Genomic DNA, 27,313 nt, shown 5'->3' on the forward strand with positions numbered 1-27,313 from the left:
CAGGGCAAAGAAGAGATCTTTTTTTTTTTTTTTTTTTTTTGTAAAGTTATAAAGGAAAAGCATGGAAATTCCAATTCTACCTCTAAAAATACTGAATCAGGCACTCTTGGAGAATGCTTTGTCACCTTCATCTTTAGCAATCTTCTCTCTGCAGTCAGTTTGCCTTAGTGTGCATAAAATCAGCTCCTTTACACCCAGACTGCATTGTCATCATCTTGCTGTAATCTAAAAGATGCAATACTAGCTAGCAAATGCTGATTGTGCAATCATCTAACTTCTCACTCTATAAGTGTTCTTAGGATATGGGAGCATGGCTTTTGACAAGTATTCTGTTCTATACATAATAATTCTTTCCCCTGAGATGCTGATACCTTCATAAACACCATGGATTTCATCAGATTTGGTGATTTTCTTTTCTTGCCTTCTTTTGGAGACAATTTCCTTATCTCTCCCAGTCTAGAAATGTTGTCTGCTCATAGGCTCAATCCTTTTATTGAATGACTCCGAAATTTTGCTGGGCTCCATTTCTGACTTAGGCTGTTTTGCTCCTTTGGCAACATTATGGTCCTAACATCCAGGTGCTTATTATACTACTGGTAGATATAGCATGGATACTTGAACCCTATTATAATTCAGATCTCCCAATCTCAATAGATCCAACAGCCTCATACTCTTCAGTCCCAAGGTTATACATATCTTCCATCACATGGACTAATTTTGATCGTTTCCATATTGTAGTTTCCCAAACCTTTGAATTTTCTCTCAGTGACAGAATTCCCAACATCAGCTATAAGTAGATTCTCACAAAATCCAAGGGGTAAACAAAGCAAAGTCAAATGGCTCTAGCTATACCTAGAGGGACAATATTACAATATCCTACAAATTTTGTATGCCTCTCCATTCATACTCTAAGGTAAATTTTTATGAAAGCTAAGGCCCTGGAGAAATATATGATTTAAGTTACCCATCCTTATTCTTTGGAATATAACTATACAATTCATTATGCCTGGGTACCCCTTATCAACAGTACTTCTTTATTTAAGATTTTAATTTACATTAAATAAATTAATTATATTTATATAATTTATATTATATTCATTTATTCTTATTATAAATATAATTCAATTATATTTATTTAACTTATATTAAATAAATCATAAATTTAGCTAATATTTAATAATTTTACTCTGTCATTCTGTGCCATCCAGCTTGTAGTTAAAGCATCTGTGATGCCAACAGTCAGGAAATATTTGGCAAAAGAGAGGACCTGTTCCTTCATAGTTACAAAGTGGGTGGGTACTGAAGTAGAAGGATAAGAGCCAGAACAAGAGGTCCCAAAACTATAAAATATATTGCTGTCTTCACAGCCCTTAGCTAGTTTAGACTGCTCTGTCTTCAACACTGATTCATTAATCAACACTTCAACTCTAATTATACAAGTAATTTTAAAACAATTTTATTCTTCTATCAACAGCCCAATAGTCTCCTTCTTAAGAATAGCACAAGACCTTTCTGTGTTGCCCAGAAGAGGGATCCATATGACATTGTCTTTGGTTTCCATCAGAATGTTAAAGAAAAATTTTTACATGTCCAGAGCTCTAAAAGTTTTGCAGATGAAGGAGAAAGAGGTTGTCAAATTCCTTGTTGCAAGAACCATTTGGGTGACATCAATTTAGATTTCCAAATGGAACAATATAGCTACAAAAGAAAGAGTGGTGGTAGCTACATAATTAATTTAAAGAGAACTTGCCAGTTGATGCTAATGTCATCTCATCCAAGACCCTGAACAGCAAGCTCTTCTGAAATTTACTGCTGCCACTGATACTACACCTATTGCTGGATGTTTCACACTAGGTTGTGTGTCATGAACCACATCTGAGCAGCTTTCAGGGAATCTCATCTCCTGGTGGTCACTGATTCTTGGACAGAATGCCAGCCTCTGACAGAAGCATCATATGTTAACCTCTCAACCATTGAATTGTACAAAAACAGATTAACCACTTCACTGTGCACATTGTCATTCCAAGCAACAACAAGCAAGTAAGTTCAGTGGGTCTGATATGATGGATGCTGGCCCATGAAGTCCTACATATGCATACTACTATGTTCCATGAACACCCATGGAAGGTTATGCCTGATCTTTACTTCCATAAGGATCTAGAGGAGACTGAAAATTAAGAATAGGCTGCAGCTGAGAAGGAAGTGACAAAGGAAGAGTTTCAGAGTAAATGAACTGCACCTACCCCAGAATTCACTGCTACTCATTTAGAAGTGGCTGATTGGTCTGAAGGAGTACAGGTGCCATCTGTGCACATTAAGCAATTCCCTACTGAAAACTGGAGTGTTCAGCTGAATTCTGAGAACTACTCAGTAGCTCCTATTGCTCAGGCCACTGAGTGGGTAGGCACCACCAAAGAGTGGTCTTAAGTTTTACCCATAATGTTCTAATAGTGTTGGATGGATACCAAATACTTGGTTTCTTTAAAAAAAAAAAAAAGGAAAGGAAGAAGGACAGAAAGGAGGGACAGGAGGAGAAGCAAAGGAAGGAAGGGAAGGAGACAGGGAAGGAGAGGAGGGAAGGAAGGAGAGGAAAATGTGGGAGGAGAGGAGGAGAAAGAGGAGAAGAGATTGGAAGGGAAGAAGGAGAGGGAAGGAAGAAGGAGGGGAAGAGGATTTCCCCTCTATAGAAGTCTTCAAGCAAAGAAAAAAAAAAAGAAGAAGAAAAAGGAAAAGACAAGCACCTACTAGGAGAATGTTGGTCTGGTATAGACTATACAATATTACTCATAAATTCTTTCTAATTTTGAGATTTTCTGATATTGTAATCTAATCACTTCCCCTTAGCACTGACCCTTTCTTTCTTTGAACTTTGGTCTTGCCTCCATACATATTTAAACCTTGATCTTGTCATTTGCTTTCAACCCCATGTAATAGTATTAGATATAACTAAGATCTGAGAATGAATCAGACAGTAAGAAACCTATTTCAAGAAATAAATTCTAAACACATATAAAAGAGATGAATTATAGTAGCTAAATCCAATTTTAATCTCTTCTAATGATCTTGAAGTATGTGTTATGTTTTGAAAAATTGCTACACAGAGCTGCCAAAAAAAAACAACATACAAATAAAACGCATTTCAAAAAAAAAAGGTCATAAATTTGTTAAATGAAAATGTGAAGAACTGAAACAATCCATCCAAATACCAGTTTATTCAAATAAATGGAGTAAAGAAATCTATAGTGAAATATCTTAAAAGCTAAAATATTACATTAAATACTGTTCCCAGTTACAAATCAATTTCTCAGAGCAAATAAGTTCATCTTTCTAAGTAAATAGCTAGATGTGAAATAAAATAGATTTTTTTAAAATTGTGTGTACATTTGTTTTATATTAGTATTGTGTTATTTGGTGTCTTGTTCAGTTGTCACTTAAAATTTTTTAAAGATTTTCTTGTGAAAGTTTCCCTACAGCTTTGCTAAAAGAGGTCAGCCATTGATAAAATATTGAGAGCCAATGACTTAAGAAATAATTTCTGTTATTGAATGGAGAAATGGAGGTTAGATGGGTCACCAAAAAAAATCAGTAGGGAAATTAAAACATCTCTTTAGTCAAACTTAAGAGTAAGACCTATGGGTGAATTCTAATTAATTGCTTAGTATCTGTTTGACCTGGGCAAGTTAATAATTTTCTCCATCTCAGTTTCCTTATCTACAAGATGCTTAGGGATGTGCTGAGGTATAAAGTCACTTCTAGCTTTGAATCTTATGATACTGCATTGCAGATCATTGCTCAGCTGTAACAAACAACAAAGGCAATATAAATGACCTTTGTGTATATAACTTATCACTCTCTAGGTTATCCAATGATTCAAAATTCAATGTGATTGAAGCTGCCTCAACTCTTCACACAGAGTCTTTAATAATAGGTAAAATATTATTCACCTAGTGATGCCTTAGTGAAAGCATGTTTGTATTTAAATAAGAGATTCAGTTTTAAATGGCAATCTATGCAAAATTATTGCTTTTTGCATCTAAAAAGCTATTATAAATTGAATGTCCTTCTATAAGTTATATTTTATATTGAAAGATGATTTGTTATAGAAATTAATAATAATAATAATAAATTCCTTCCATTTATATACGTTTCCAAATCTCTTTTTTTTTACTGACTGACTTATAGAATTTTATCATCACAATATCCATAAGTAAGGTAGTATTAATTTTGCATTTCATAGTTGAAGAAATAGATACAAAGACATTAAGTGTTCTGCCCAAGGTCACAGAATTGATTTATAATGACAATGGGACTAAAAATGAAAGTTTGTAATTCCCTTTTCATTGCTTCTTCTACCAGAATTTGCTGCTTCTGAGAATATTTCCTACTAATATATAACTCACACATGTTTAATATATTCATATGGAAATAATATAGCTGTACAATTTAATAGTTTCATAAAATATTAGGAGTATAATTTATTTTTCTACATTAAATCATTCTATTAAGTTTTGCATTCCAAGGCACCAAAGACCAATAATCCATGATGGGAAATTAATCATCTGTCACATCTCTTTTTAATCTTCAGTCATTTTTTGTTATAAATTTTAGTGATATAACTTTGCTGCATTTGAATTTTTTAAAAAATCTGCATCAAAAGACAGGTTCTTTGTCATAATTTTGTTAATTAATTCAAATTTACTTTGAATTTGAATCTTGTTACAGTTGCAATTGTATTTGTTTCTGGCTCTTTTTTCTTCTAATTATTTAAGAAAGGCATAAATATGAGTAATAGGATAGGAATCTCCATAACATTTATGTCAGAATCTATCATCCCACATGCTAAATAATATTTTAGAATTTCATGGGTCTAGAATTGCGATTTCCATAGTGTCAGGTACTCTAACACAAAGCCTTAGAAAGTTTCCTGGAGCTAAGTGATTAAATGACTTCCCTTTGGTCATGCAGCTATTTTGTGTCAGAAATAGGACTTGAACACATTTCTTACTTACTTTAAATGGGGATTTTCATCCACTATCCCATACTTCCTCTCATAGATCTGGACTAAAATTTTAAGGATACAATATTTTATCATCATTTGTACTCCCTTTAGAGAATAATAATTATAACTTTTGCTTGACTATTAGGTGGTATTTATAGGTTGTGATAGCCAAAAAGGTGGGTTTTTTAAATCATCTAATGATCAGCTTCTCATTGAATTTGGTTTAACATAGTATTTTACTGAAGATTTTTAATTGTTATTTTTGGGTTCACTATCATATTTCTTTTTCAAACTTTAAAAAATAATAACATTTTTCTTTTCTTCCTAACATACCACCACTGAAGGAGATTAAATAAGAGAAGGAAGAACAAGAGAAGGAAAGAAAAAGAAGAAGAAGGAGGGGAAGGAGAAGGTAGAAGAAGAGAAGAAAGAGGAAAACATTTGTAATAAATATATATATATTATATATATGTATATATATACATATGTATATGCATATATATACTAACTAACTGTATATATATATATATATATATATATATATATATATATATATATATATATATATATATATATATATATATATATATATATATATACAGTTAGTTAGTTAAAGCAAATACCTGCATTGGCCATCCAAAAATGTATGCTTCATTTTGCTTCTTGTGTTCATTGTCTCTTTGTCAAGAGGTGAGTAATATTTGGCATCAATGGTCCCCTTGAAATCACATTTGGTCACTACATTAATTAGAGTTCTTAATTCTTTCAAAGTAATTCATATCATTTTTGTTTGTTATGTCAAATTCTTTGTGACCCCATTTGGGATTAATTTTATTTACATGTCATTATTACAGATATTTTTCTCTTAATTCTGTTAATTTCACTCATCATCTATCTTGTAAGAATATGTGAGAGCTGGTACTCCACTACCATAGATTCTAAAAACCTAGGATCACCTCCTTGGCAATATGTAGAATAATGAAAAATATGCTAGATCTGTAAAATCATCACAGTGTGTGAAAGGGTGCACAATACTCACTTGATTTAGAATTATGAAAAACTAAATTCTTATCATGACTGTGACATTTTCTTATGACTTTGGAAAAGTCATTTAAGCTCCACAGGACTCAGTTTCTTCAACTATAAAATGAAGGTTTTGGTCACAGATCTTCAGCTGGAATACCACAAACTATAAACCCTCTGAAATACGACATGAGAACGTTAGTAGACATGGCTGGATAAAATTATTAAAAAACAAAACAAAACAAAACATACAAAAAAAATCATAAGCTATTGGTGCTAGCAAAGGATAGAGTCAATTCAGAATTCAGACATTATCCTTATTGTTAAGACAGAGCATCTCACTTTCATCTCTGACTTCAATACATAACCTCTCTTAAAGAGGTTTTGACTTTAGGACTATAAGTATAAACTTATGGACTACAAGTGACACCAATTCAAAAGTCAGCTTTTCAAAATCAATTGATTTTGAAATTAAGACCTCTACCTTAGAAATGGTAGTTGGGGGCTAGAAACAACATTCACTTCTTTTATTCATAAGAATAGAGCCTTATTCACAGGGATGGAGCAATAAAACTTTCATGAGCTCTCTTCTTAATAAACTGAATGAGAAATGTTCTTTGACCACAGTGAGCATTACAAGTTATCATAAAAGCTGTAATCACAAGACAAAAACTGTGTAGAAAGCTATCCAAGTTACCTCATGGAGCAGGGGCCACAGAGAGCTATGAGGATATACTATGAAAGCAACTACATACTGAAGGTAAGCAATAGTAGAGTAAGGGGGACTGATGATTAAGGCGCAAATACATTCCCATCTGAGCCTAAGGAATTATATAGATGGCTCCTTGTAATTATATACTGGAATGTAAGGATAAATTGGTCTAATTCCAATTTTGTGCCAGGAATTAAGGCAGGAAAATAATAAAAATCCTCAGCCATATCCATAGAGGAAACCTAGACTATTCCAGGTCCCTGAGAGACTGCCAAGATTGGCCATATTGCTGTTGTTTAAATGTAGTTTTGCAACACTTAGACAAAATGTCTTGACTTTTATGTATAGATTTTCTTTTGATAACTTGTGATATAATAAACATTTGAGTCCATATTGAAATCATCTCCTTCTTCCTTGCTCATGATTCCTTTGTAAGGAATACATTTAATGCACATTGCTTAAAATATTGAACTCTTCAAATAATACCTGAAGTTGCTTCAATTACTCTGTTTATAAGCAGGACCGGGATAGGAGAATCAACACCTGATTGCATATTTTCCAAATATGCAGGCACATCCATTTCATTAGCTATCTTTTTGTAACAAATAAACATAAAAGGATGTGTTTGCCATTAATTGTCTTTATAAGATAAAATTGTCAAAGACAATTTTCAAAGACAAATTTGTTAAATTTTTTGAGCGAATTATCAAGAACTGCTTGACTTTATAAACAAAACATAAATAATCACTAACGTGGCACACACATATATTAAAAATTGATATTTTTGTAATTCTTCATGAAAAAAGACTATATTAGGGGTCAACTAAGATGGCACAGTGAATAGAGCACCAGCCCTTAAGGTAGGAGAACTTGAATTCAAATCAGGCCTTAAACACTTAATAAGCTATGTGACTGAGCAAGTCACTTAATCCCTTAGCACATGCCTAGGTGAGAAAAAATGAAATGAGGAAAAAAGACTATACTGCATGACCATATTAGTAGTTTTATTTAATCTGAGCAATTTGTTATAGCAACTGGGGATTACTCTAATTCATATTACTAGATAATGATACACAGGTTCAAGGTTTTTTGAGTCTATACTCTGCTTAACATTTTAGTTTATTTTTATTTGAAAGCCAGAGAATGCAATCAGTTCAAATCTATGATCATATTTTAATTAAACAGCAACATGAAAAAAGTAGCAATAAAATATTTCTGTTATTGGTCTTGGGAACTCTCTTCTATAAATGAAATATTAGAAATATGTCAGAGACACATGTGGAGAGACATTTACATGGAGAACACAGGGCCAAAGTACATGATATAGAGGGAAACACATAGCAGTAACAAATGCAAGCAGAGCTTCCCTGTCCTTCCAACTCCTGACTTCAGCTGTGTACTTTTTCTTATCTCTTCTTTATGATTTTAAAATATGAAAAGAGGGAGCTCTGTCAAGCTTATCACTTTATAGCACCCAGACTTTTCCTTTTTTCAGAAAAGAATCATCCCTTATGATCAGCCAAAGGACATACAAAAAGTCTTTAGGGACAAGGGGAGAAATTTTCCCTATTTTTTTCATCAAGGAGTATCTTGTTCTTTGGCTATTCTTGGCTAGATGTCTTTCCTGTAGCATACTCTATTTTTTTAAATTAAAGTTTCTAGTTACTAGATCAGGTTCTCCATCAGTAACCAAACTCTAACTTAAGGTATACATTGTCTGTTTCCTAGTTTTAGTCTTCAGTAAGAAAATTACATTTAATTCACCATCGATGGTACTTTACAAAGAAATGCTCTGGGATTCAGGATCTTCAGTTTTTCAATTACAAATCTTCCTCTATTCACCCATACACATTAATGGATACAAGATAGAGAAGCATATAAGCCAGAAAAATCACATAAGGGGAAAAAAAATTAAGGCCAGAACCACTTCCTTCATCCCCCAGCTTTTACTATAGGTGAGTGAACAACAATTCCCTAAAGCTTTTTCCAGGCTTTCAAATCCTTATATTATTAGGAAAGCAATATTATCAATAAAATCATACCTTGCATGTGGCTCATTTATTAGTTAGTTTAATGAAGTAATTTTCATTTTTGTTAGCCTTCCAAAAGTGTGATTAAGCCATTATCATGAACCAATCTATCAATCTAATAAAGAGGTATAAGCTATGGGTTTGTCATAGGACCACGTCATTTGAACTGGAAGCTGTATTAATGAGTATTCTGGCAGGGGGGGGCAGAGCCAAGATGGCAGAGAAGATACATGGAAATTCCTAAGCTCCCTCTTACCCTCAATACCAACTATTTAACTCAGCCTCAAAAATAATGCTGGACTGGTAAAAACCACAAAGATTAGAAGCACAACTTACCAGCCAAAGAGAATCTGGAATTTCCTCAGAAAAGGTTGGTCCAGAGGGGTGGAGAAAAAGACCAGCAGCAGACAGTGATAGATTAAAGGCTAGCACATTGTACCAAACGGGCTGAGGAGGCCTCTGGGGTTAGAAAAGCTATGGAGACAGAGGACTCTGGCATAGGCTGATAGCTCTACTCTGCTTATAAAACAGGAGGTCAGAAGAGAAATCAAAACCACTTTAAAAAAAAGAAAAAAAGAAAAAAGAAAAAACGCCAGAACCTATAACTACCCAAAATCGGAAGTGACCTAACACCAATCGTGGGCATGCATGTGAAACCACCTCCTGCTGTCTGGGACTTTTCTTTGGGGCAGTTAAGAACCTGCACAGCAGGGGACACAGACTGGGGCAGCCTCCAATCCACACAGTGGGGGGCTCAGCGTGAGGCAGTGGAACTTCCACAGCACCGAAACTACCGCAACAGCGACAGAGCTTCCCTGGCAGAGACTTCTGGTTTGAGCGCTGAGACTTTTCCCTGGTCAGTTGCTAATATCCACAGCCCCACTGGGGGCTTTGGCCCAGGTTGTGATGCTTTCACTGTTAAGCCTCTAGCCTCAAGGCAGTCGCTAGGTCACACAGCAGGGGTTCTTCACTGGGCACTACCTGCAGCACAGCCATGCTAACCACCTCTGAGTCATTTCCAGTGGGGGGGAAGAGAAACACTCTCCCAGAGCTCCCTCTTAGCCCATTCACAAGACTGCTGCAATCCATCCTAACACAGTTCTGCAAGGAAGCTGGTAAATTTCCCACTCTAAGGGCAGACCCCATAGGTTTTTAATAATGAGTAAGAATTTGAAGAGAACAATTGACACCTTCTATACAGAGAAAGAAAAGATATCCAACCCCAAGAGGCCAACAGCAGACACTCTCCAGATAATACCGTAAAGGGGAAATGATACTTGCTCTATATCACATAACTCTCTCCTAGAAGAGATTATTAAAAAGTTAAGAGAGTTAGAAGAAAAATGGGGAAAGGAAAGAGAAGCTATGCTAGAGAGTAACAGCATCCTAAAATTTGAGTTGGAAAAGATACAGAATTCACAGGAAATGCAGGGAAACAAAATTTCTGAATTGGAAAAGGTTAAAAAATCACAGGAAAGTAGGATTTCTGAATTGAAAAAGATAAAGAATTCCCAATAAATTAGGATTTGTGAACTGGAAAAAGAAAATAACTCACTTTAAAAAAATTAGTGAAATGGAAAAAAATTCCACAGAGCAAAATAATTCATTTAAAAACTCAATTGGACATATACAAAAACAACTAAAAAATGTGAATAAAGAAAATGACTCATTAAAAATCAGGACTGAGCAAAAAGAAATGAATGATTAATTGAGACACCAAGAATCAGTCAAACAAAATTTAAAAAAAATAAAAAAGAAAGAAAAGCTGTAGAATAATTTCAAATATTTACAGAGAAACCTATAAAAATAGATCTAGGAGAGATAACTAAGGATCATTGGACTTCCAGAAAATTATGATGAAAAAAAGAGCCTAGATTCTATTTTAGAGGAAATCATCAAAGAGAACTGTCCAGATATAATAGAAACAGAAGGGAAAATAGGCCTTGAAAGAATTCTGAAAAAGACCCTTAAAAAAACAAAAAACAAAACAAACAAACAAACAAACAAACAAACAAAAACTCCACGGAATATTGTGGCTAAACTGCAGAACTATCAGATTAAGGAAAAAATTATTGCAAGCAGCCAGGAAAAAAACAATTCAAATATCGAGGTGCCACAATAAGGGTCACTCAAAATCTGGCTGCATCCATATTAAAGGATCGAAGAGCCTGGAATCTGATATTCTGAAAGGGAAAAAAAAAAAAAAAACTTGGAATCCAACCAAGAATAAACTATCCAGCTAAGTTTAGCATTTTCTTCCATGGAAGAATATGGACATTTAATGAAGTAGAGGAATTCCATTTGTTTCTAAGGAAAAAAACAGATCTAAAAAAAAATTGATCTCCAATCACAAGACTCAAGAGAAGCAGAAAAAGGTAAAAGGAACTCTTGAGAACTATATTGCTGTTGTGAATATACAGAAAGTCCACATGTATAATTTGATTTTACTGATATAACATTAAAAACAGTAGAAAGGGAAAGGGGATAGTATCAGAAAATGGGAAAGGGGGAGATAAAAATAGATAAACTACATCCCAGGAAGAGGCAAAAGAAAATCATATCTGAGGGAATTAACAGAGGGGGAGTAACATTGTGTGAATGTTACTCTCATCAGAGTAGGCTCAAAAAGTAAATAATTGACATATTTGTTTTTCAGAGGATTCTCTCTCACCTCATTAAAAGGGGGGAAATGAAAAGGGATTTAAAGGATTTAAGGGATTTAAGGGATTTAAAAGGAGGGGGGAGGGATACTAAAAAGGGAGGGCTGCATGACATAAGTGGGGCCCATAAGTTTAAAACTGGGGAAGGGGTTCAGGGGGGACTAGGGAAAAAAAGCATAATCTGGGGATGATATGATGGCAGGAAATACAGAATTAGTAATTTTAACTGTAAATGTGAATGGGATGAACTGTCCCATTAAGCAGAGAGTTGCAAGAAGAAATAAACAGCAAAACTATATTAATGGGAGATCTCAATCTTGCACTCTCTGAACTAGATAAATCAAACCACAAAACAAATAAGAAAGAAATTAAGGAGGTAAATAGAACATTAGAAAAATTAGGTATGATAGATCTTTGGAGAAAACTGAATGGTGATAGAAAGGAGTATACTTTCTTCTCAGCAGTTCATGGAACCTATACAAAAATTGACCATATATTAGGACATAAAGATCTCAAAATTAAATTCAAGAAAGCAGAAATAGTAAATTCCTTCTCTCAGATCACAATGCAATAAAAAGTACATTCAATAAGAAGTTAGGGGTAAATAGAACAAAAATTAAATGGAAACTAAATAATCTCATCTTAAAGAATGACTGGGTTAAAGAGAAAATTATAGAAACAATTACTAATTTCACCCAAGATAATGAAAACATTGAGACATCATACCAAAATTTGTGGGATGCAGCTAAAGTGGTAATAAGGGGAAATTTTATATCTTGAGAGGCTTACTTGAATAAAAGAGAGAAAGAGAAGATCAATTAACTTGGCTTGCAAATAAAAAAGCTAGAAAAAGACCAAATTAAAAACCCCCAACTAAAATCTAAACTTTAAATTATAAAATTAAAAGGAGAAATCAATAATATTGAAAGTAAAAAAAAAACTATTGAATAAATAAATAAAACTAAGAGTTGATATTATGAAAAAGCCTATAAAATAGATAAACCTTTGGTAAATCTGATTAGAAAAAGGAAAGAGGAAAATCAAATTGTTAGTCTTAAAAATGAGAAGGGGAATCTTTCCACTAATGAAGAGGAAATTAGAGAAATAATAAGGAGTTACTTTGCCCAACTTTTTGCAAATAAATTTAATAACTTAAGTGAAATGGATGACTTGCTCCAAAAATATAGGCTTCCTACATTAACAGAGTAGGAAGTAAATTGCTTAAACAGTCCCATTTCAGAAAAAGAAATAGAACAAGCTACTAATCAACTCCCCAAGAAAAAATCCCCAGGACCGGATGGATTTACATGTGAATTCTACCAAACATTTAAAGAACAATTAGCCCCAATGCTATATAAACTGTTTGAAAAAATAGGGGACGAAGGAGTCCTATCAAATTCCTTTTATGACACAGACATGGTATTGATACCTAAACCAGGTAGATTGAAAATTGAGAAAGAAAACTATAGATCAATCTCCTTAATGAATATTGATGCTAAAATCTTAAATAAGATATTAGCTAAAAGACTTCAGAAAATCATCCCAAGGATAATACACTATGATCAATTAGGATTTATATGAGGAATGCAGGGCTGGTTTAATATAAGGAAAACTATTAGTATAATTGACCATATTAATAATCAAATTAATAAAAACCATATGATCATCTCAATAGATGCAGAAAAAGCATTTGATAAAATCCAACATCCATTCCTACTAAAAACGCTTGAGAGTATACGAATAAATGGACTATTCCTTAGAATAGTCAGGAGCATATATTTAAGACCGTCAGTAAGCATAATATTTAAGGGTGATAAACTGGAACCTTTCCCAGTAAGATCAGGAGTGAAACAAAGTTGTCCACTATCACCATTACTATTCAATATTGTATTAGAAATGCGAGCTTCATCAATAAGAGTCGAGAAAGAGATTAAAGGAATAAGAGGAGCTAATGAGGAAATCAAACTATCACTCTTTGCAGATGATATGAAGGTATAGTTAGAGAGCTCCAAAGATTCTAATAAAAAGTTATTAGAAATAATTCACAACTTTAGCAAAGTTGCAGGATACAAAATAAATCCACATAAATTCTCAGCATTTTTATACATCACCAACAAAGTGCAACAGCAAGAGATACAAAGAGAAATTCCATTCAAAACTGTCGAGAGTATAAAATATTTGGGAATCCATCTACCAAAGAAAAGTCAGGAATTTTATAAGCAAAATTACAAAACACTTGCCACAAAAATAAAGTCAGATTTAAATAATTGGAAAGACATTAAGTGCTCTTGGATAGGCTGAGCAAATATAATCAAGATGACAGTACTCCCTAAACTAATCTATTTATTTAGTGCTATACCAATCAGACTCCCAAAAAACTATTTTTAATGACCTAGAAAAAATAACAACAAAATTCATATGGAAGAACAAAAAGTCAAGAATTTCAAGGGAATTAATGAAAAAAAAAAAAATCAGATGAATGTGGCGTAGCTGATCTAAAGCTATATTATAAAGCAGCAATCACCAAAACCATTTGGTATTGGCTAAGAAATAGACTAGTTGATCAGTCAACAGTTTAGGTTCATAGGACAAAATAATGTACAAGTATAACAATCTAGTGTTTGACAAACCCAAAGATCCCAACTTTTGGGATAAGAATTCATTCTTTGAAAAAAACTGTTGGGAAAACTGGAAATTAGTATGGCAAATTTAGATATGGACCAACACTTAACACCATATACCAAGACAAAATCAAAATGGGTCCATGATTTAGGCATAAAGAATGAGACCATAAATAGATTAGAGGAACATAGGATAGTTTACCTCTCAGACTTGTGGAGGAGGAAGGAATTTATGACCAAAGATGAACTAGAGATCATTGTTCATCACAAAATCGAAGATTTTGATTACATAAAATTAAAAAGCTTTTGTACAAACAAAATTAATGCAAACAAGATTAGAAGGGAATAACAAATTGGGAAAATATTTTTACAATTAAAGGTTCTGATAAAGATCTCATTTACAAAATATATAAAGAACTGACTTTATAAGAAATCAAACCATTCTCCAATTGATAAATGGTCAAAGGATATGAAAAGACAATTTTCAGATGATGAAATTGAAACTATTTCCACTCATGTTAAAGAGTGTTCCAAATCACTATTGATCAGAAAAATGCAAATTAAGACAACTCTGAGATACCACTACACACCTGTCAGATTGGCTAAGATGACAGGAACATATAATGATGAATGTTGGAGGGCATGTGGGAAAACTGGGACACTGATGCATTGTTGGTGGAGTTGTGAAAGAATCCAGCCATTCTGGTAAGCAATTTGGAACTATGCCCAAAAAGTTATCAAACTGTGCATACTCTTTGATCTAGCAATGCTACTACTGGCCTTATATCCCAAAGAAATACTAAAGAAGGGAAAGGGACCTGTGTGTACCATTATGTTTGTGGCAGCTCTTTTTGTAATGGCTAGAAACTGGAAAATGAAGGGATGCCCATCATTTGGAGAACTGTTGGGTAAATTATGGTATGTGAATGTTATGGAATATTATTGCTCTGTAAGAAATGACCAACAGGATGAATACAGAGAGGCTTGGAGAGACTTACATGAACTCATGCTGAGTGAAATGAGCAGAACCAGATCACCATACACTTTAACAATGATACTGTATGAAGATATCTTATGATTGAAGTGGATATCTGCATCATAAAGAAGATTTGATTCAGTTCCAGTTGAGCAATGATGGACATAAACAGCTATACCCAAAGAAGGAACACTGGGAATTGAGTGTAAAATGTTTGCACTATTGTCTTTCTATCCAGGTTACTTATACCTTCAGAATCCAATTCTTAACGTGCAACAAGTAATTTTGTTTTACACACATATATTTTATCTGGGATATACTGTAACACGTTTAATATGTATGGGATTGACTAGGGGAGAGAGGGGAATACAAGGGATAATGTAAAAAAAATTACCCACGAATATGCACTGTCCAAAAATTATAATTATAAAATTAATTTTTAAAAAATGAGTATTCTCTGTCTCCTTTTACATGTGTGACTCCAATTTAATGAATTATTTGACTTTTATGTTCCAGTGTAAATCCACCGATGGCAAATTTAAGAGAGTACCTTCAAGCCTACGAAAAGAAATCTGATAATAACTAGAAAAACTATTATGATCTCCTAGACCTCTAAACCTACAAATATTAAATAGAAATATTCTGAGAACAAATATATAGAGTAGTGAACTGATATATTTCCCACCTGAGAAAATAATGAGACAAACTTGAAAAATGTAGCTAATGTGAAATTATCTCTGCTCTTTCATGTTCATGATGGGAATAAGTCATGAGAAAAATTATAATTCTCTTATGATTGTCAATAATATCACTGTATTACCAATTGCTTTAACACTCCCAACCAAGATCATTCATTACAATTTTAGAACTTTGGAAGGATTCTTGACCACATTTTATGTCATTTCTACTACTAAAAAATAGTAGTTGGAACATTTGATAAGTTGGGTGTGGTGGTCTTTTCCAAATCATCATCTCTACTTCATTAGTATTGCTAAGCTGGAAGCTTACAATCATGTGCTTCTATTTTCCTACTCCCAATACATCTGTCATGAATCTCACCCCCCTATTTAAAAGACATACTGGCCTTTACAGGGGACCAGGTTGTGTCTTAGGACTTTAAGAGTGACAGCCACTCTTCTTTTTATGCTTGAATTGGCATTATTCTTAATGACTATTTTGTCAGTTTCATTTCCTGTCATGACAGCGAGTCTAGTTATAATAGCTATTTAGTACAATTTATGGTCTATGTGTCCTCCAAGGGAAGAATAAGACAGAAAGCCATTGATCTTCAACCTTAGCCAAAAGAAGTGTTCTACTATTGAGAATACACAAACTGAATCTATTGGTTCATATTCTATGAACTACACAAAATCCTTATCCAAGATACCCCTGTAGTGGAGGGAAAAAGAGAAGTAACAGAAACCCCTGGATCCTTTACCATCAATAAAGTTGCTATAATGAGTGTGTGTGTGTGTGTGTGTGTGTGTGTGTGTGTGTGTGGAAATTCATTATTTTATATCATAGATTGTTATTCCATTAGAGTATTACTACAATGCTGTATAAGAAAATGGAAGTGATCCTGAGTTTCTGAAGTCCTTTTGAAAACCTTTGTGTCAGGCTAGGAACACACAAGGCTGGCCTAGGAACTGGACAAGTTAAGTTTAGAAAGGCTAATAACTAAAATACATGGCCAAACATATATTTTTAATGCAACAGAACATGAAGATTTCCTACTAACTCACAGAAGGGTCTTGGTCACTGTTTGCAAAAGAGGCACCCACATTGACAAAATCACAGAACTTTGGATTCTGATTATTAGAGGTTATATGTATGTAACTTGGTCTTTGAGAATTCTGAAACACAAAACATACATCCTTTGAAAGCTTAAGTACTTTTCATCCTCTCTCTACTTATATCCTTTTCATTAGTCAAACCCTCTTGATTCGTTGCTTTTTAATTATATGGCATAAGATATCTTTGAAGGTCCCTGGGCCTTCTAAGTAGTGATTAATGGAGTCCTAGAATGACATTTGTCATAAAATTATGCATAGTTGTAAAGCAGAATGAGATGAGGAGTCATGTTTCTTTTTCAACCTCCTCAATTCCCTCTATGACCCATTCTTATATCATATTAGAGTGTGAAGCATGCAATAATATGGCAAATATTCCAAGATATATGGTACTTTATGGTACTTTATCAAATACTATCAATGTCTAATAAAAGAAAGGTAGATTATCCTAAAAGCAACACAAGTATTTGAAATTTTTTCAAGCAAAATTCATGAAAGAGGGAAGATCAATGCAGTAATATTATCTGGGAAATGGACATTTAAGGATGATTAGGGGAAATGGTCACTGTTCTAAGTAAAAATCAGATGTATAGGCTCAAGTTTTCTATCAATTTCATCAATAAATATATAAACTTTTGAAAAATGTTATTAATAACAAATGCCCCTTTTTAAAAATTGTACTTTATGAAATACTAAAGAAGGGAAAGGGACCTGTATGTGCCAAAATGTTTGTGGCAGCTCTTTTTGTTGTAGCTAGAAACTGGAAGTTGAATGGATGCCCATCAATTGCAGAATGGTTGGGTAAATTATGGTATATGAAGGTTATGGAATACTATTGTTCTGTAAGAAATGACCAGCAGGAGGAAAACAGAGAGGCTTGGAGAGACTTACATCAACTGATGCTGAGTGAAATGAATAGAACCAGAAGATCGCTGTACACTTCAATGCTGTATGAAGATATATTCTGATGGAAGTGGATATCTTCAACATAAAGAAGATCCAACTCACTTCCAGTTGATCAATGATGGACAGAAATAACTACACCCAGAGATGGAACACTGGGAAGTGAATGTAAATTGTTAGCACTACTGTCTATCTACCCAGATTACTTATACCTTCGGAATCTAATACTTAATGTGCAACAAGAAAATGGTATTTACACATATATATTGTATCTAGGTTTTATTGTAACACATGTAAAATGTATGGGATTGCCTGTCATCGGGGGGAGGGAATAGAGGGAGAGGGGGATAATTTGGAAAAATGAATACAAGGGATAATATTATAAAAAAAATTGCTCATGCATATATACTGTGGAAAAAAATTCTGAATAAAAAAAATTGTACTTTATAAATTCTGGTTCTATGCTGGTTTTCTTCCCTGTTAACTGAAAAAAAAACCTATCTGTTGTATAAAGTGAACATGAAATGAAATTCTTGGTGAAAAACATGTGAGGATAAAAGTAGGGAGGGAGATAAATGCCTAGAAAAGTAAGTAATTTAAAGCAACATAATGTTTTTTCAACCACTTATCCTGAAGCTGGAGGTTATGGTTCTAATAAAAAATACAAGAGAAAGAAAATAGGCAGTAAAAATGACATACAACATATTCATCTTCCCCATAAGTTTTAAAAAATGTAAAAGTTGTTATTGTAGTGGGGTGGAGCCAAGATGGCAGAGAAGGCACATAAGTCATTACCAATTTTTAAAATCAGCCTCAAAAATAGCGCTAGACTGGTAAGGTTCACAAAGATTGGAAGTACAACAACTCGCCAGCCAAAGATAAGCAGGAATATCACCAGAAAAGGTTGGTCCTGAGTGGCGAAAACAGACCTGCACAGGGCAAGGATAGAAATGGGAGCAGGGGGAGACTCTGTGGTTCAAAGGGGAGCAGGCTCTTATCTGAACACTGAGGGACTCGGCCTGGTATAGTGGAATCTCCCCAACTCGACTGCCTTCCCCAGGCAGAGACACTTCCAGTGCTATGAGGAATAGGGCGACTGCTAATACTCAAAGCAGCAGTTTGGGGGGGGGGGTGAGGGCAGTGATACTTTTGCTGCTTAACTTCTATCCCCAAGGCAATAATTAATCCTCCTCACAGCAGGGCTCCTTGCAGGGCACTTAAACAACCTGGCCTTTGATGCCCAGGCCTAGTCATTTCCCTGTGGAGCTCTTTCCAGAACACTCCCTCAGCTCAGCCTCTCCTTGTAGCCCATTGGCAAGACAGCTACTGTCCATATACCCATCCTTGTTCTGCAAAAGAAGCTGGTAACCTCCTTGCCCTGAAGACAGACCCTAAAGGCTTAAAAAAAAAATTAACTACTGATAGCTTCTATACAGAAAGAGAGCAGATTTCCAATCCCAAGGTGACTAATAGCAAACAGCCTCCAGACAATACCCCAAATAACACTCTCCTAGAAGAGACTATTAAAAATCTCAAAAGAGAGTTAGAAGAAAAATGGGAAAAGGAAAGAGAAGTTATAAAAGAGAGTAACAACCTCCTGAAATGTGCATTGGAAAAGGTAAACAATTCACAGGAAGTGCAGGTAAATAGAATTATGGAATTGGAAAAGATAAAAAATTTCCCAATAAAGTAGGATTCGTGAATTGAAAAAAAAAAAAAAACTCACTAAAAAACAAATTTAGTGAAATGGAAAAAAAAATCTATAGAGCAAAACAATTCATTTAAAAACTCAATTGCACACATGCAAAAAGAAGTAAAAAAAAGCTAATGAAGAAAATAACTCATTAAAAATCATAACTGAACAATTGAAATGAATGATTCATTGAGACACCAAGAATCAGTCAAGCAAAACCAAAAAAATGAAAAACTGGAGAAAAATGTCAAATACCTACTTAGAAAAATGACAGACTTGGAAAACAGATCTAGGAGAGAGAATCTGAGGATTATTGTACTTCCAAAAATTATGATGAAAAAAACAGTCTAGATATTATTTTACAGGAAATCATCAAAGAGAACTGCCCAAAGATAATAGAACCAGAAGTTAAAATAGTCATTGAAAGAATTCATCAAACACCTTCTGAAAAAGAACTTAAAAACAAAAAACCCAAACCAAACCAAACCAAATCAAAACAAAACAAAAATAAATAAATAAATAAATAAATTTTTAAAAACTGAAAAAAACAACCAACCAACCAACCAACAAACAAAAAAACACAACTCCACAGAATATTATGGCTAATATTTCAGGATTATCAGACTAAGGAAAAAATGTTACAAGCAGACAGGAAAAAACAATTCCAATACCAAGGTACCACAATAAGGGTCACTCAGGATCTGGCTGCCTCTACATTAAAGGGTCGAAGGGTCTGGAATCTGATATTCTGAAAGGCAAAAGAACTTGGAATGCAGCCAAGAATAAACTACCCAGCTAAGTTGAGCATTTTCTTCCATGGAAGAAGATGGACATTTAATGAAACAGATGAATTCCACTTGTTTCTAAGGAAAAAAAAAAACAGATCTAAACAAAAAATCTGGTCTTCAACCATAGGACTCAACAGAAACAGAAAAAGGTAAAATAAACTCTTGAGAAGTGTATTTCTGTTCTGTATATACATTAAGATAACATGTATAATTTGATTTTACTGATATAAAAAAATAAGTAGAAATGAAAAAGAGATAGTGTCATAAAAAGGGAAAAGGGGAGATAAAAAGAGGGAAACTACATTCCACAAAGAGGCACAGAAAACCTATCATGTCTGAGGGAATTTAGAGAGGGAGGCATTGTGTGAATCTTACTCTCATCAGAATTGGCTCAAAGAGAAAATAATTGACATATTTGTTTTACAGAGAATTCTCTCTCACCTCATTACAAAGGGGGAGAGGAAAATGGAAAAGGAAAAGAGTAATAAGGGAAGGGTACAAGAAATGGAAAGGGATTTAAAGGGAGGAGAAAGGGATAATAAAGAGGGAGGACTGCATGATGCAAGTGGGTTCCATAAGTTTAATACTGGGGAAGGGATTTAAAGGGAGCAAGGGGAAAAAGCATAATCTGGGGATATTATGATGGAAGGAAATACAGAATTAGTAATTTTAACTGTAAATTTGAATGGAATGAACTCTACCATTAAGCAGGGACGGATAGCAGACTGGATCAAAAGTCAGAAACCTACAATATGTTGTTTACAGGAAACACATTTTTGTTAGTTTTTTTATTAATTTTTATAATTATAACATTTTCTTTGACAGTACATATGCATAGGTATTTTTTTAACAACATTATCCCTTGTACTCCCTTCTGTTCCGAGTTTTTCCCCTCCTTCCATCCACACCTGCCCCTAGATGGCAGCCATTCCATACATATTAAATATCTTATAATATATCCTAGGTACAATATATATGTGCAGAACCGAATTTTGTTGTTGTTGTTGCAAAGGAAGGATTTTATTCGCAAGGTAAAAATAATCTGGGAAGAGAAACAAAACAAAACAAAACAAAACAAACAAAAAAACAAAAACAAAAACAATGCTCAGAGTTTACACTCATTTCCCAGTGTTTCTTTTCTGGATATAGCTGATTCTGTCCATCACTGATCAATTGGAATTGGATTAGCTCTTCTCTATGTTGAAGATATCCACTTCCATCAGAATACATCCTCATACAGTATCACTGTTGAAATGTATAATGATCCCCTAGTTCTGCTCATTTCACTCAGCATCAGTTGATGTAAGTATCTCCAAGCCTCTCTGTATTCCTCCTGTTGGTCATTTCTTACAGAACAATAATATTTCATAACATTCATATACCATATTTTACCCAGACATTCTCCAATTGGTGGACATCCATTCATTTTCCAGTTTCTAGCCACTATGAAAAGGGCTACCACAAATATTTTGGCACATACAGGTCCCTTTCCCTTCTTTAGTAGTTCCTTGGGATATAAGCCCAGTAGTAGTAGTATGGCTGGGTCAAAGGGTATGCACATTTTGATAACTTTTGGGGCATAATTCCAGATTGCTCTCCAGAATGGTTGGATTCTTTCACAACTCCACCAACAATGCATCAGTGTCCCTGTTTTCCCACAGCCGCTCCAACATTCATCATTATTTGTTCCTGTCATCTTAGCCAATCTGACAGGTGTATAATGATATCTTAGAGTTGTCTTAATTTGCATTTCTCTGATCAATAGTGATTTGGAACACTCTTTCATATGAGTGAAAATAGTTTTAATTTCATCATCTGAAAATTGTCTGTTCATATCCTTTGACCATTTATCAATTGGAGAATGGCTTGATTTCTTATAAATTAAAGTCAATTCTCTGTATATTTTGGAGATGAGGCCTTTATAGGAACCTTTAACTGTAAAAATGTTTTCCCAACTTGTTACTTCCCTTCTAATCTTGTTTGCATTAGTTTTGTTTGTGCAGAAACTTTTTAATTTGATGTAATCAAAATTTTCTATTTTGTGATCAATAATGGTCTCTAGTTCTCCCTTGGACACAAACTCCTTCCTCCTCCACAAGTCCAAGAGGTAAACCATCCCATGTTCCTCCAATTTATTTATGATTTCCTTCTTTATGCCTAAATCTTGGACCCATTTTGATCTTATCTTAGTATGTGTTGTTAAATGTGGGTCCAGGGAGATAAGATTTTGATGGAAACCATAAAGAATTTGGACTTTAGAAGAGGTAATTACTGAACTGAAACTAAGACTGCCTCTAGAAGCCTCCAAGAAACCTGCTCTCAGAAAACATTATATTTTAGAGAAGAACATTACAGTTAGGGACTCATTATTTGCCTTTTGTAATTGTATTGGAAGTCTCACACCTAGTCTCCTTATTCACTGGTTTCTGAACCAGGACAGAGTAGCCAACTTTTGGCTATATTTTTGGTTAAGATCCTCCCAGTAAATTCCCCTGGCATGTTAAGGCTTCTCTGCCCTAGGTCCCTGTGCTATGCCTATGCTGGGCCATCTCCTACCCAATTGAAATGACCTTTCCTGAAGTTCTTCCAAAATATCTTCTGCTGGAATTTTTTTACACTTCATATATTTGTGGGTTTTGTCACTCCAAAGCCAGTTCAGGGGCTTGATCTGGTGTTGATTGGAGGGAAGACAAGAAGAGCTCAAAGACCCTGTCTACTTTCTGTCATCTTGGCTCCACCCCAGAGTTATTTTTCTAACCCAGGCTGGAATCCAAAGATAGAAAGGTCTGTGGACAATGTGGAAATATCTTCTAACAGCTGTATTTCTTAGACTTAACTACCTCACATTCATACTCCCAGGAATCCACAGCACCAGGAAACCAACTTCCTATAAGAAGTCATCAGCTCTGGTGCTACCAAAGTATCCTGATTCTTTTCTTCTAACTGCAGTAAAGAATTCCTTCCATAGCTTCTATATGAAGAGGACTCTGAAGGAATTTAACTCTTCATTTCTCATCAGTTTTACTCCTCAACACTGGCTCCATCATCTCCCTGTGCCCAGACTTCTTCCGCAATCTTGGTCCCATCACACCCTATTTATCATTTTCCTATCATATGCTGTCTTCCTACATAAGATTATAAGTTTCTGCATTTATACATGCATTGTATTTAATTTATACTCTAACACATTTAACATGTATTGCCTTCTGGGGGGGGGGAAGGAGGGGAAACATTAGAACAAAAGGTTCGGCAATTGTCATTATTTTACAATTATCTATGCATATATCTGCTAAATAAAAACTATTTTTAAAAAAGATTATAAGTTCCTGGAAAGCTTATTTTCATAAGAAAGAACCTTTTGTTATCCCCAGAGCTTATCACAGTGCTTAATGCATAGTAGGTAATTAATAAATAATTATAGATTGGCAGGTCTGTAGATACTAAACAGGGTCTGGACAGGAATGCTCTCATGGAATATCAGCAAAAGACAGAGGCTTTGCACCAGGGAAAAAAAAAATTCCAGATCCACCATAGTATTTCACAGGTATAAAAATTACCATCTGGCAGCTTCATTGCTGCCACTGTATCTACTTGCAAGCCACAAATCTAGAGCAGACTGAGGATTGAACTGTGCTCAAAAGTAAGGAAAGAACATGGGGATAGGCAGCATATGGAGAAAAGATTAAATTCAGAAGCAATGAGAAGAGTATGGTGAGAAATACTGAAAAGCTGGGTTTCTACAGAGTGTTGCAAGCTTTGAGATAGTGTAGGATAGTGAGTACCACTGACCAATAGGTTTTCAGAATGTGTCTGATTAAGGAAGGTTAAAATTCCACAGAACAATTCAAGTTTCGATTTCTTAGAAGCCTTGAACAAATAAGGAATTGGGGAGCTAGGCATCAGGTGGATTCAGTCAATTAGAAATAGACTTGTGGTCTTGAGAAAACCACAAAAAAGCTCAAACTAATTGAGGTCAATGACCTGACTTGACCAAATCACTGTTGGTCTGCTTAATTGGCTTATTGAATATTAAAACAATACAGCCCTTAGGAGGATTTCCCACCATTTTTGAGCATGAAATGTATGATGAAGGAGGGTGACATATTCATACATATTTAGGGGGAAACATAGTTGGGCTATCAGAAAGATTGTATCCTGAAAGGGAATGGACCAATATATTCTCTGAAGGAAGAGGCTGCCCAGAGCTAACAATTGTAAAGCTTCTCTCACTTCTTGTGCTCAGTACTCCCTCTTCTTGATGAGGAGTGGAGCTCTCTTCTGGCTAGAAACATTAAGATGATTCCATAAGATTCTTTTTTTAATACTTTTTTCCTTGATATCTGATTTTCGGTGTTAAAAATGTGTTTCTAATAGGCTGATATTCCCAAGAGCCCAAGAGTGAAGTGGGAGCTTAATTCCAGCTCCTAATCTGTTCTTTCGATGACAGAAATAAGAAAGGCTAGAATCCCAGACCAAAGGGGAGCTTGCAATTTGGCACTGAATCAGCAGCATTCTCCAGTTGACTAAGAGTAACTGAGTTCAACAAGCTACTATCTTTTAGACTCAAACCCAGTTCAGGAACTTGCAAAGTTCAGACAAATAGTGCAACATTTACATTTTGTCATTGGTTAAATCACTTTGGGAGCATAGATACATTGTAGATCATTAGCCTGAGCTGTCTCTGAGATCCTAGAATAATATAATACCCAATATCCTCCCAAAACCACAATAGTACCAGTCTAGATTTCTCTCCAGAAATGCTGTGAATCCACCACTAGCATTAAGGATGTAGACTCCTAATTGAAAAATAGACCAAAAAAACAAACAAAAATTCTAAATCCTACCATAAAAAGGTTTCATGGTGCCTGTTGCTATTCAGATCTTTCAATTGAGATCAATGTTTCATTATCCCATTTGAAGTTTTCTTGGCAAAAATACTATAATGGTTTGCTGTGTTCTTCTCCAACTCATTTTGCAACTAAAGAAACTGAATCAGATAGGGTTAAGTGACTTACCTACTGTTCTTTTGGCTATGGCTCCATGTTATTTGAATTGTTTTTTTTTTTGTTTTTTTTTATTGTTTGTAATATTTTCTCTTTGATCTGGGAATCCTGAATTGGCTATAATATTTCTAGGAATTTTTATTTTGGGATCTCTTTCAGAATATGATTGATACACTCCTTCCATTTTTATTTTACTTTTTTTAGCCTCTACATTCAAGAAAAAATTTGCAACTCAAAACTTTAAAAAATAGATGTTAAAATTATTTTATTGTGGTTTTTTTGAAAATTTATTTTTAAATTCTTTTAAATGAGAAGAAAATGAATGAAAGTAATAGAAGAAAGAATTGGAAAGGCAATTAAAAACTTAGCACAAGAGAAACAATTTTTTGTCCAAGCAACAAAGTCTCTGAAAACAAAAGTAGACCAAAAGAAGATAATTTTATGAGACAACAAAAAATATTAAACACAAATCAAAAGATTAAAAATGGAAGATGCAAAACATGTTATAAAAATTTTACTGACTTAGAAAAGATTGAGAAAAAATTTTAAAAATCATCTGAATGCCATAATAATTTTTCCCACTTTACCCCAAAAAAGAGCTATGGGACTGGAGCCAGGAAGAATGGAGTTCAAATACAGGCTTAAACACTTAGTTGATGTGTGATCCTGGGCAAATCACTTAACTTCTTTCTGCCTCAGTTTCCCTAACTATAAAATTATAAGAACAATGTATACCTCCCAATGTTGTGAGAATCAAATGAGATAATATATGTAAAGTGCTTAACATAGTGACACATATAGCAACTGCTATAAAAATGATAGTGGTTAATTTTAATCAGAAGAAGAGTATATTGTGGGAAAATTTGTCTTAGAAAAATAAATTCCAACTAAAGATATACAATATATATCTATATATCTCTATATCTCTGTATAGAGATATAGAGATAATTTATTTTGAGGTGGCAAAGAATAAGAACCTGAAGTATTACCCATAATTTGAGGAATGACTAAACCTGTTGTGGTATATAAATTTGATGTAATATTATTGTGTAGTAAGAAGTAATGAAGATGATAGTTTCAGAGAAACCTGGAAAGATTTGTATGAACTAATTCAACAAGAAGTGAATTAAACCAGGAAAATAATTGATACAATGACAATATGATAAAGAGAAATGACTTTAAAAGATTTAAGAACGATGATCTACATAATAAACAATCAAAATTCCAGAGGATTAATGATGCAATATGCCAACCATGTCCTGGGAAAGGGGTAAAGAACTCAGAGTACAGAATTTATATTTATATATGGACATACATGGATCATATGCACACATATTTGTAGCAAAGATTTTGTGTTTAATTCTCTTTTTGGATCAAGAGTAGGCAGATTCTTGCTAATATACTAATATACACACAGAGAAAGGAAAGCAAGGTTGCATATACATGTCTACTAAACATGACACAGCTTCAGAGTCAAAAAAGCACTATGACCAAAGAAAGAGGGTTGGAATGATGTATCAGCCTAATTACAGGTAGCATTTTTCTTGCCTTAAATTCACCTTTAATGGAAAAGCACTGATAGTTCACTAAATTTATTCTCTGGCAAAATGCTAGGCATGTAGTAAGCATACAACAAATATTAATTGATTAGTATATGAGAAAATGTGTGTAAATGTTATATATGCATTGTAAACGTGGATATATAGGTATAGGTATCACATCAGTTTGCTTCCAGTGACAGTAGCAAAAGCATTAGTGGATCATGACTTAGGGTTAATGAAAATAAAGATCAAGGAAAACCAGTATTTCATAACCAACATTTCATAAAGAAAGGGAAAAAAAATCACCTTAGAATCATTTAATTTTCTTCATACTCCTTAAGATGAACTCAATCTAAGCTTATATATATATATATATAACTGAAGAAAACTATGAGATACTCTAAGACAGAAACAAAAGTAGCACTCATATGCAGTATAAAAAATTTAGAAAATTAATTTCAAAATTGGGCCAGGAAATTTTTTTTCTTTTTTTTTTCCTTTTTTTTTTCTTTCCTGAGACTGGGGCTAAGTGACTTGCCCAGGGTCACACAGCTAGGAAGTATTAAGTGTCTGA

The 27,313-nt window shown here is 34.1% G+C and overlaps 1 pseudogene; it reads left to right on the forward strand.

The window, feature by feature from the left end:
• Positions 1-1,586: 1,586 nt before the first annotated feature.
• LOC141541138 (small ribosomal subunit protein uS2 pseudogene) lies at positions 1,587-2,427 on the forward strand (annotated as a pseudogene).
• Positions 2,428-27,313: the final 24,886 nt, after the last annotated feature.

The sequence above is a fragment of the Sminthopsis crassicaudata genome, chromosome 4 (genome assembly GCF_048593235.1).
Source record: "Sminthopsis crassicaudata isolate SCR6 chromosome 4, ASM4859323v1, whole genome shotgun sequence".
Taxonomy (NCBI): Eukaryota; Metazoa; Chordata; class Mammalia; order Dasyuromorphia; family Dasyuridae; genus Sminthopsis; species Sminthopsis crassicaudata.